This window comes from Nuphar pumila, chromosome 13 (genome assembly GCF_984573655.1).
Source record: "Nuphar pumila chromosome 13, dmNupPumi1.hap1.1, whole genome shotgun sequence".
NCBI lineage: Eukaryota > Viridiplantae > Streptophyta > Magnoliopsida > Nymphaeales > Nymphaeaceae > Nuphar > Nuphar pumila.
In genome coordinates, this window is record NC_143261.1 from 25,863,723 (window position 1) to 25,877,020 (window position 13,298).

Sequence of the window (13,298 nt, forward strand, 5' to 3'; positions counted from 1 at the left end):
GCGCCCTTGCGCACACGCGCGCGCACATGGATGACGCGTCTGTTGCTTCACGATGCACAACAACATCCGCAAGCCACCCAAAGACTCAAGGCTTACCAAAGTAAAGAATAGTGAACAAAGCCTGTATTTAAACCACTAGAAAAACTGATTTCTCTTAGATATGGGACTAAATCTTTTAAAGCACTTTTGGTGGAAAGAAATCACCAATTTTAAAACTTTTTTAACAATCCCTCACTAGTTTTAAAATATATTTGGCTTGCATGAAAACTTATGCATCAGTGAGAGTGTCTGCATGACTTGAATCCCCACTATTTGAAAGAAGACCTAAATTAACCAAGGTGCTAAGTGGACTTACATTGAACTTAGCTCCTTATATTGTTAATGGAGTTTTCAATCATACATAGGTTTCCAAAAGTTCGATTGTGTGCATTTTATGTTGGCACATTTACAGCCTTGTGCTTTCCTGGATTCATGAGTGCTCTAGAGAAGTGTTAATTTTCATAAGAAACGACTCACATTTCTACACTCATATAGGTGAGTTTGTCTAGGTGTACTGTAACACACACCCTAGCTTTAAGGCCTACAAACTCATTAAGAGCTATTAGCTCAACCCTCATATTAGTTACAACTCATGCGCACACATCAGTAACAGGCTTACATAAATATGCTCAATATCTGTCATTCACCAATTAGTTTCCCATTGAACCTATGCATGTGGGATTTTCATCGCTCTCGGTTGGGTATCCTTAAGTGATGACTTAATTGGCTTAATTCTCATTCCCCTCAATGTTTTATTGATGACATCTCTCGAAAGGCCTTTCGTAAATGGGTTTGTCAAATTTTGACATGACTTCACATATTTCAATAATATAATATTGCCATCAATCATTTGTCTTATAAAACTGTGTCTTAGACTAATATGTCTAGACTTCCCATTGTATTTCATATTACCTGCTTTACATATAGTTGATTGGCTATCACAAAACATTGATATAGCAGGTATAGGCTTCTCACCTAGTGGAATATCCACTAGCATATTCTTAAGCCATTCGGCTTCTCTACAAGCAGATGCCAAAGCAATAAACTCAGATTCTATTGTAGAATGAGTTATACAGGTCTGTTTCTTAGACCCCATGCAATTGTTCCTCCACCAAGGGTAAAAACCCAACCACTCGTAGACTTGGAATCTTCAAAGTCGGTATTCTAACTTTTATCACTATACCCTTCAATAATAGCAGAAAACTCGGTATAGTGAATTCCATAGTCTAAAGTATGCTTAAGATATCTAAGAATTTTGTTCACTGCATTTTAGTGTTGATGACCAGGATTATTAGTGTATCTACACACTTTTCTCATTGCATAGGCAATATCAGGCCTTGTGCAGTTCATTGCATACATAAGACTACCTACAACACTGACATATTTTAATTATTGAACACTTGCTCCAACATTTGGAGTCAATTTCATATTTGGATCATATGGTATGCATGCCGGTGAACTATTCATATATCCATACTTTGTAAGAATTTTCTCAATATAATGTGATTGGCATAGTGCAATGCTATTATTATTTATTACAATTTTGATTCCTAAAATAACATGTGCCACACCCAAATCTTTCATACAAAGCACAAGATAAAAATCTTTTTGTTTTATTTATGCATTTACTATTGGAACCCAAAATAAGCATATCATCAACATATAAACAAATAATGATAATTGAGTTACAATCTACTTTACTGTAAACACATTTGTCAGCATCATGAATTTTAAAACCATTATGTACCAGAGCACTAACAATTTTTTTGTGCCATTGCTTAGGGGCTTGCTTTAATCCATATAAAGATTTCTCAAGTTTGCAAACTTTGCGCTCTTGCCCTAGCACTACAAAACCTTCAGGTTGCTCCATATATATCTCTTCATCTAATTCTTTATTCAAAAAGGCCGTTTTCACGTCCATTTGATGAATTTGAAGCTTATATGTGGCAGCCATGGCAATTAGAATTCTAATAGTAGATATTCTGGTTACAGGGGCAAAAGTATCAAAATAATTAATACCTTCTTTTTGTTTAAAACCTTTTACAACCAAACGAGCTTTAAATTTATCAATTGTACCATCAGCTTTTAATTTTTTTTTTGAAAAATCATTTGCAGCCAATAGTTTTGCAATCAATAGGTAAATCCATTAATTTCCAAACATTGTTAGACATAATTGATTCTATTTCATCATTCATAGCTTTTCTCCAAAAGGCAGCTTCTTGAGAAGACATTGCGTCTTGAAAAGACACAGGATCATTCTCAATTAGAAATGTATAAAAGTCAAAACCAAAATTAGTTGGTTTTCTAATGTGTTTACTGTGTCTAACTTCAGTTTCTGGTGCATCAACACAATCATTAGAATATTCAATTATGTCATTAATAGGATATTCATCTATTGTAATGTGATTGCCATCAAGAAGAGAATCAAATGCATTTTTATGTTCTATGAAAGATGCATCTCTAGATTCTATAATAACATCATGAACAATGTCCAGAAATCTATATGCTTTACTATGTTCAGCATACCCAATAAAAGCCCATTTAAATATTTTAGGTTTAACCTTCTTCCTTTTATTTTCAGGAATTTTAACATATGCTAAACAACCCCAAACACGAAAATAACTAATATTAGGTTTATTACCAAAACACAATTCGTAAGATGAATTTTCAGATTTGGAATAAGGAACTCGGTTAAGAATATAACAAGCAGAAAGTATAGCCTCTCCTTATAAGTTGGAATGCAAACTTGTATTAAGAAGCATATCATTCATCATTTCTACAAGTGTTTCGTTTTTCCTTTCTACTACTTCATTCTGTTCAGGAGTTCTAAGAGTTGATGTTTGACTGATAATACCATTATCTTCACAGAATTTATCAAATTCTCCACCTAAGTATTCACCTCCTCTATCTGTTCTTAAATGTATAATCTTTGTTTTAAACCTATTTTGTACTTCAGCTAGATAAAAAAGAAATTTGGAAAATGCTTCAGATTTATGTTTCAATAAATAAACATAACAAAATTTCGAGTAATCATCTATAAAGGTAATAAAGTACCTATTGCCACCATGACTCAAAACATTATCCATCGTACACACATCAGAATGCACTAATTAAGGCAATTTATAATTCTTTTCTATACTAGGTAACATGAGTCTAGTTAGCTTAGTTTGAATGCATGTCTCACACTTATGTTTATGTTCTATTCTAACATGACAAGGAAGAAGACTAAAGTTATTCATATTATGAATGCAACGAGAATTTATATGTCTTAATCGTGAATGCCAAAGAAAATAGGAGTCAACCATATAAACAGAAGTAGTAGCTTAATTTATGCTCATCTTGAACATACCACCAGTGGCAAACCATTTTTCTACAAAGAATTTTCCTTTGGTCACAGTTACAATCCCAGGCTCAATAACAAATTTAAAACCATTTCGTGACAGGAGATCTGCAGAGATTAATTTTTTTGAACTTCTGGAGCATAGTGGACATTCTCAAGTGTTAGGACTTTCCCGGAGGTAAACTTAATTTCCACACTCCATTTTCCCAGCACTTTAGTTGAGGAAGAGTTTCCCATAAAGAGATTGCATCCCTCCCCCACTACTTCATACGACTTAAACAAGTTCCTGGCGTTTGCCACATGAACAATGCTTCCAGTATTGAGGTACCAGTCCTTATTTTCAGCCACCATAAAGGTTTCAGAGATTACAGCAACAAGCCTCTCTTCTGATTCATTTGGCTTAGGACCAGTCCTCTTCCGTTCTCTGCATTCTCTTGCAAAATGGCCAAACTTGCCACAAACATAGCAACTAATTTTCTTTTTATCAGCTGGATTTTTTCCTTTCACGAAATTCTTTTTGATTTTCTGGGTTTTCATGATTTTGCCACCCTTGTTACTAACAAAATTCACTTTAGGATAACTTTCTTTAGGACTCGAATTCTTTTTGTCACGAAGACGAGTCTCCTCCTCAATTCGGATGTCCTTAAGAAGACCATCTAAAGTGATTTTCTCATTTTTATGTTTTAGGTGATTCCTATATTCTTTCCAGGAATTCGGTAGTTTCCCAATGATGACAGCACCTTGGAAGTCATCATCAAGATACATACCTTCTCCATTGATCTTATAGGCTAGTATTTGCATCTCATGAATTTGAGCAAGTATAGGCTTATCATCAATAATAGAAAAATTAACATACTGATCTACAATAAACCTTTTGTTACCAGCATCTTATGCATTGTACTTGATCTCGAGAGCATTCAACAACTCTCCAGCCGACTCCAATGGTGAATACAAGTCAAAGAGAGAATCGACAAAAGTGTTTAGGATATACCTTTTGCATCGGTAGTTGTCAGTATGCCACTTTTCTCGCTCTTTCTTATGTTCTTCTGTCTCAACTTCTCCAGCAGCGACAGTGGGACAAAGATTTTTTAGAACATAGTTGATATGCAGCTCTGACAGCAAGAAAGAGACCTTTGATTGCCACCGCTTGAAGTTTGACCTGTCAAATTGATCGAGTTTTTCAAGGTCACGGTTAAGCAGATTGATGGAGTTGGATGTCAAACCAGAGGCCATATTGAAGTTCTAAAATTGTTATATCCAACCTTGTGACAAAAGAATTCAAGAAAGGAGATCTCAAGCCTAGAGGCACGTTCTTAAGATTGCTATCTTTAGAACTTCAATCGCCCTACTCTGGGAAGTCCAAAGAAGTGAAAAGGGGTTTGTTGCGACTTAGTTCCCAGGATACAACTAGGCTTGAACCTCAAGAGAGTCACTGCTTCGCAAGGACAGATGATCTCTACCACACTTGTACTCAGCAAGCCAAATCTAGAAGAAGGAAGAAGAAGATTGGAGAGTTAGAAAATTCTTGTGTTTTCAAAAGATGAAAATAGAAGATATTTATAGACTTTTAGAGAGGCCAAAATGTTTTGCGATAAATGAGATTAATGGCCATAAATCTGACGGTTTGAAAATAGGATGAAAAGGTACCTGAACGATCACCCACCTTTGACTATCAATCAAAGGCCTTAAAAACCATCCAACAGTCATAATGCAACATTAACTCGATATACATGCAACTTAAAGCCCTTCAAACGGCCAGATAACTTAAAACCGAAAAGTCAAAACAGACATTTGCACCTCGCACCGCTGCGAGCGTGCGAAGTGCAAAGTGCGCCATCAAAACGCCACATTGTGCCTCAAGCGCCCTTGCGCACACACGCGCGCGTGCGCATGGGTGTGTGTGCATGCATGCGCACGAATGGTGCGTCCATTGCTGCACGATGCACATCAACGTCCGCAAGCCACCCAAAGAGTCAAGGCTTACTAAAGTAAATAATAGAGAACAAAACCTATATTTAAACCACTAGAAAAACTGATTTCTCTTAGATATGAGACTAAACCTTTTAAAACACTTTTGGTGGAAAGAAATCACCAATTTTAAAACTTTCCTAACAATCCCCCACTAGTTTTAAAATATATTTGGCTTGCATAGAAACTTATGCATCAGTGAGAGTGTCTGCATGACTTGAACCCCCACTATTTGAAAGAAAACCTAAATTAACCAAGGTGCTAAGTGGACTTACCTTGAACTTAGCTCCATATATTGTTAACGGAGTTTTCAATCATACATAGGTTTCCAAAAGTTCGATTGTGTGGATTTCATGTTGGCATATTTAGAGCCTTGTGCTTTCCTAGATTCATGAGTACTCTAGAGAATTGCCAATTCTCATAAGAAATGACTCACATTTCTGCACTCATATAAGTGAGTTTGTCTAGGTGTACTGTAACACACATCCTAGCCTTAAGGCCTACAATCTCATTAAGAGCTATTAGCTCAACCCTCATATTAGTTACAACTCATGATCACACATCAGTAACGAGCTTACATAAATATGCTCAATATTTGTCATTCACCAATTAGTTTCCCATTGAACCTATGCATGTGGGATCTTCAGCGCTCTAGGTTGGGTATCCTTAGGTGATGACTTAATTGGCTTAATTCTCATTCCCCTTGATGTTTTATTGATGACATCTCTCGAAAGGCCTTTCGTAAATGGGTTTGCCAAATTTTGACATGACTTCACATATTTCAATAATATAATATTGTGATCAATCATTTGTCTTATAAAACTATGTCTTAGACTAATATGTCTAGACTTCCCATTGTATTTCATATTACCTGCTTTACATATAGTTGATTGGCTATCACAAAACATTGATATAGCAGGTATAGGCTTCTCACCTAGTGGAATATCCACTAGCATATTCTTAAGCCATTCAGCTCCTCTACAAGCAGATGCCAAAGCAATAAACTCAGATTCCATTGTAGAATGAGTTATACAGGTCTGTTTCTTAGACCCCCATGCAACTGCTCCTCCACCAAGGGTAAAAACCCAACCACTCGTAGACTTGGAATCTTCAAAGTCGGTATTCCAACTTGCATCACTATACCCTTCAATAATAGCAGGAAACTTGGTATAGTGAATTCCATAGTCTAAAGTATGCTTAAGATATCTAAGAATCTTGTTCACTGCATTCCAGTGTTGATGACCAAGATTATTAGTGTATCTATACACTTTACTCATTGCATAGGCAATATCAGGCCTTGTGCAGTTCATTGCGTATATAAGACTACCTACAACACTGGCATATTTTAATTGTTGAACACTTGCACCAACATTTGAAGTCAATTTCATATTTGGATCATATGGTGTGCATGCCGGTGAACTATTCATATATCCATACTTTGTAAGAATTTTCTCAATATAATGTGAATGACATAGTGCAATGCTATTATTATTTCTTATAATTTTGATTCCTAAAATAACATCTGCCACACCCAAATCTTTCATACAAAACACTGAAGAGAGAAATCTGTTTGTTTGATTTATGCATTTACTATTGGAACCCAAAATAAACATATCATCAACATATAAACAAATAATGATAATTGAGTTACAATCTACTTTACTATAAACACATTTGTCAGCATCATGAATTTTAAAACCATTATGTACCAGAGCACTAACAAATTTTTCGTGCCATTGCTTAGGGGCTTGCTTTAATCCATATAAGGGTTTCTCAAGTTTGCAAACTTTACACTCTTGCCCTAGCACTACAAAACCTTCAGGTTGCTCCATATATATCTCTTCATCTAATTCTTCATTCAAAAAGGTCGTTTTCACGTCCATTTGATGGATTTGAAGCTTATATGTGGTAGCCATGACAATCAGAATTCTAATAGTAGATATTTTGGTTACAGGGGCAAAAGTATCAAAATAATCAATACCTTCTTTTTGTTTAAAACCTTTTGCAACCAAACGAGCTTTAAATTTATCAATTATACCATCAACTTTTAAATTTTTTTTTGAAAATCCATTTGCAGCCAATAGTTTTGCAATCAATAGGTAAATCCATTAATTTCCAAACATTGTGAGACATAATTGATTCTATTTCATCATTCATAGCTTTTCTCCAAAAGGCAGCTTCTTGAGAAGACATTGCGTCTTGAAAAGACACAGGATCATTCTCAATTAAAAATATATAAAAGTCAAAACCAAAATTAGTTGGTTTTCTAATGCGTTTACTGTGTCTAACTTCAGTTTCTGGAGCATCAACACAATCATTAGAATATTCAATTATGTCATTAACAGGATGTTCATCTACTGTAATGTGATTGCCATCAAGAAGAGAATCAAATGCATTTTTATGTTCTATGAAAGATGCATCTCTAGATTCTATAATAACATCATTAACAATGTCCAGAAATCTATATGCTTTACTATGTTCAGCATACCCAACAAAAGCCCATTTAAATGCTTTAGGTCTGTGAACACCCCTAATTTTCCAAAAAATCCAAAAAAATCCAAAAATTTCCTTTTTGTCTCTAACTCACATTCTCTGAATAAACTGGGTAAATTTTTGATCAAAAATTCTTTTATTTCTCAGATTCACTAGAATCCAGACTCAAATTTTCACTTCTGACCCAATTTTTGATCCAAATCGGATTCAATTCTGATTCTGAATCTCTTCTTTCTCAAAAACATAAAAAAAATCAATTTCTTCCTATTTTCTCAAGTTTTTTCTCAATTCAGGGTCCAAACCCAATCCAAAATCCGAAATTCTAAATCTTTATCAAACTCTGGATCCAGATCCATTTTGAAACAATTATGTTATTCCAAAAGCCTCATTTTGTAAAAACTTCAAGATTTCAAATTAAGTATTTTCAAAAAGACCTAGTCTGGAATCCATCTTCTAAAAACCTCGGGTTTTCCCTCGCATTCCTCTAGCATTTTCCCTCAAAAATACCTTTTTAGAAAAACAGCCTTTTCCCCTCTTTTTGAATTTTTTTATAAAAGAGTCACTTCTTCAGAAATTGTATAAAATTTCTGGACCCAATCTGCAAAAGGCCTAACGGCCTCTCGTCGCGAAGGAGAAACCGCAGAGGCGTAGGGCGTGGTGCCTTCCCCCTTTCTCCTTTGTTCATCTCCAACGACCCCCCCTCCTTAAAAGGGCACGCAGGGGACTCCATTCCTAGACCTCTTCTTCACCCCACCTTTACCCTTCTCCTTCTTCTTCTTGATCTGTCTTTTGCCTCCCTTCCTCTCTCCCTCATTTCCCCTTTTCTTGTTTATCGATTGAAATAGTCGATCAAGAACTCTGAAGCTCAAGCCACAAGGCAATCCCCATCAATAGCATGAAGGTATTAACCCTTTACAGGTATGGAACATTTATGATTGACATTCTTTATACTGATCCTCATGAGATGAAAGCACAAGTGAGCACCTACATGACTGGTCCACTCCAGTCTGCTGAAGGAGAATGGGTGAAGCTCAAATTGAAGTTGCATTGGATGGCGGCCATTGAAACTATCGTCTGATTGGAAGAAAAGGAGATATCCGTGTCATTGATCAAAGAATCCTCCAGAAAAAACAGAAGTTTGAAAGTCACGTTGGGCTGTAAAAGGGGTGGTACTACCTTCATGCCAGAGCAACGGAAGTCATCACCCACTGTGAGGTAAAGATTACCAACATCTTGCTTGATGAAAATTTCATTGCAAAGCTTGTAGATTTCCGGTTGTCAAAAGCTGAGCCAATACATGACAAAACCCATGCCAATATAGCAGTAAAAGGGAGCCTCGGTTGACCTTGATCCAGAATGTTTTAGAAGCCCTTTAATGGCCCAAATCTACTGCATCTCTCTTGTCCAACAACATTATTTTCTGCAAACACTACTGTAGCAGTATCTTACTTTACCCATCTTCATAAAACCACACCTGCTGTAATATTTCCCCTGCATTATCAATGCACTCGTTTGGATGGATATCATTACATATATGTTGTTGTTGATCTGAGGCAAGAAGCATATCCAATCCATTGCAAATTTTTCTGATTCCGCGGTAAGATTTTCCTCCTAAGTTTGACTTACCTGCTGTTAGGCATTCTCTCTTTTATTGCTAAGCATGAATTTCAGTCTGGATATCCATCTTCTTAGATAATATGCAGCTTTTTCTCGAAGTCAGGCGCCTTCGCATCTGCTCAAAATTCTGTGGGCATGATCGGTTGATTGGAAATCAGTTGATATATTTGGGTGTTGCAAAAGGGTATTGGTTAGCACTTTGTCACTGTCATAATTGTCTAGAGTAATAAATCTCATGACTTCTTTGGGGTTTTTGATCAAAGAAGGTATCATACTTACTTGTGAATTGGTTTTGATATATGGATTTGGTTCCCTCTGGTTGCAGGGTTCTCTCATTGACAAACACATGGCCATCGACATTGAGTACTATTCCCTCAAATCTGACCTGCAGTGAATCTGGATTCAGATCTCTCTCTCGCCAAAAAGAATATTTTCAGTCTTAATGCTAGCTAGATGTCTCTAGTTTGAAGATCATTTCTGCCATCATGTGGTATTAAATTGCATTTGTTTACTACTATACAACGCAAAGGTTGTTGATACTTTTTCCTGTATTTTTCTGCAAATATCACTATTCACTCCCCATTCTTAACATAATATGTATACCACCATACCTAGCATCTCCACTAGCCTCCATCATGACATCTGCCCTCCTCAGTTTCCCTGTTATATTTATATATCCCCTGTAGTAACTTCAATTCATATCACATATACAACATACACACAGACCCCCTTCACAACCCTGTTTCATTTATGTCACCACTTGTGTGCCCCTTTTGCACATACACTTTCCCACTGATTTAGTGTATTATACATGCATTGTCACATTCAATCTTTCATAAAAACTTATGATGCCACTCTTGTATTATAGATATGCATACTCTCATTTAGCTGTTAGATATATATGCATGACATTTTCTTGTATTGCTCATGCTAACTCTGTTTTGCAGGAATACATGAGGGATTTAGATCTTCTTTTCTTAAGTTAGATATTTCCCATCTTTTCAGAGTCCATTTCCATCATGTAATAGTTAGATAATTAATGAGAATATTACATTTCCAGCTTTTAGATAGAATGAATGAGCATGTACATCTTTTAAAATTGCTTGCTTCATGTTATCTTTCTCTTTTATTTCAAAAATCCATGAATGAAAACACGAACGACACATGCACTATTCTAATAAGAGGTGATTAAATCCTAAGTTTACGATTTTGTAAACACCCCAAATTTTCCACATCCATTCTCAAATAACCCTCCTCGTGCAGTGCCAACCCTGTTAGGTCAGTGTAGGAGTCAAACCCTGAGTCAGTTTCAGAAAATTACCACTTTACCCATTTTCATTAGGAAAATTACCATTTTACCCCTAGGTCATCCCAGACCCCAGTCAGTCAGAGTCAACCAAGTTCACTGGTCAGTTCAGAACAGTTAGAATATCAGTCATTTCAAGCTCATCCGAGCTCACAATGAGCAAACCATTTTCATTTCTGACAATTCCTGCCAAAATGGGATCATTTCTTTAGAAATGAGCTCATTTCTTGCTCAAATCTAAGCCAATTGTCTCTGAGTCACTCATTTATAGTCAGTCATGTTTCCCTGAGTCTAGCTTGAGCTCACCAGGAGTTCAAGCGCTCCAGTTTAAGTTCAAAACCATTTCTAAGTGTCCAAGAGCCCATTTTAGTCCATTTTAGCTCTTTCAGCTGAAATTGAGCCGAGTTCAGTCAATTGAGCTAATGTTCGAGCTTCGATTTTAGTTCATGTCAGTATTACTGACCTTTATTCTAGTTCAAATTCGTAATTCAATGCACTCCAGTGACCATTCCGTACCATTTCTCTAAAAATGGCACCTTTTCTTGAAAATTCAGTCGGAAAGGCAGTTGAGTCAGTATCATTGTCAACTCATTGGAGTTCCGAAACTCTAAAACCCAGCTCAATCTAGCTCATCTCAGTTCAGTCCAGCTCGAACCCTAATTTTCAGTGTCACTCTAGCCCGGCAGAGCTCGAAAACCATTTCTTCAACCATTTTGCAAATTTTATCAATTTTAATGCTTTTTGAACTGGTACAGCTGCCAATCAGGGTTTAAAATCCAAAATTCTTCATTCAGGGTTAGCATTTCGCATAGCATTTCATGTCATCTCTCATCATTTCATATCATTTCTTAGCATTTCATAACATTTCATCACATTTCATTTCATTTTCGAAGTCCAGAACACCAGTTTTATAAATTTCAATCCAGATTGAGTTTCAAAAACTTTCAAAAATTAACTTCAAAACCTCAGGTTTCCAAAATTGACATTTTTACCCCCGAAAGTCTAAATTTGGAAATATTTTCTCAAGAAAAAAATATCTGGATTTCTTCCAAAATCAAATTTTCAAATTCTATACTGGATTTGCTTCGCAACGAGCTATTAAACTTCAAAATCCGAGCTCGTTTCAAAAACTGCCAAAAATAGCTCGTTTCGTTTTGAAAATATTTTCTCGAGAAAAACAATCTGGATTTCTTTCAAAATTACATTTTTAAATTCTACATTGGATTTGCTTCGCAACGGGGTATTGAACTTCAAAATCCGAGCTCATTTCAAAAACTGCAAAAAATAGCCCGTTTCGTTTGGAAACTTTCTGAAAAGACTATTTTACCCCTCTAATCGTCAAAATGAATTTCAAAATCAAAATTTGGACCCGCTCTGAGATGGCCCATCCATTCGCATTCTCTTGTTTTAATTTATAAGAAAAGAAAAAAAAATTATCTTTTTCTTTATTTTTTTTGTTGTTTGTTTTATTTTATTTTATTTATTTATTTATTTTTATTATGTTATTCTTCCTAAGGTGGGACCCACAAGGTGGTCACCCAAACCTCCAGCCCCACTTTCCATTTTTTCCCTTCCTCTCTTCCTTTCCCTTTTCCTTTTTTTCCTCCTTTTCTTTCTTTCTTTTCTTCCTTTCTTCTTTCTTTTTCCCTTCTTTCTTTCTTTCTTTTCTCCTTTCTTTCCTCTCCCTCCACTCACGTATGGGATTTTCCAGCCTTCCTTCCTCTCTTTCTTTCCCTCTCTTTTCTTGCTTTTCTTTCCTTTTCTTTCTCCCTTCTCTCTTTCCTTCTTTTCTTCCCTTTCTTTCCTTCTTTCTTTCCTTCTTCCCTTCCTTCCTTCCTTCTTTTTCCCCAAGCTCCAGCCTATTCACGTCTACTACATTCATTCACGCTCAGCCTTTTAGCTCCATCATCTCCCATTAAAATGAAAAACTTAGGTCTTTGGTTTTTTTTTCTCTAAGTTATAACAAGAGAAGGACATACGGCTGCCAGTTTTTTTTTCCTTTCTCTCACATTCACGCCTTTCACCTTGGCTATCCCATTCAGCCCCTTGAACTCTCTCCCTCACGTATCAATCCCTCTCCCTCTCTTTGTTACCTCCCAGTATTCCTTTCTTCAACCACAACACTTCCAGCCATTACCAACCTTCCCACGGTAGATTCATCTTCAGCCCTTGGTTGCAGTCACCAGCCCCTACAACGGCCACCAGCTGCAGCCCCTCCTTAGGTGTATGGTTCCAGCCACCTCCTTGGACGCCCAACCATCTTCAAGCACCTGCAGCTCCCCCTTGCTCGGCAACAACATCAATCCTTTCACCACCTTCAACGTTGCTTCATCTTCTTCAACTAATCCAGCCACTTCAGTGCCACCATCACCTTCAACTCCTTTCACCAGTGCAGCCACCGTTGCAGCCTTGGTGAAGACTTTTCTTGGTGCAACTTCAGCAAACACCTCCTTCAACCAATCTCTACATCACCTACCTTCAACCTTGGCAACACTGCAACTTCAACTTGCAACCAACAGTTGATCCTAACCTCCC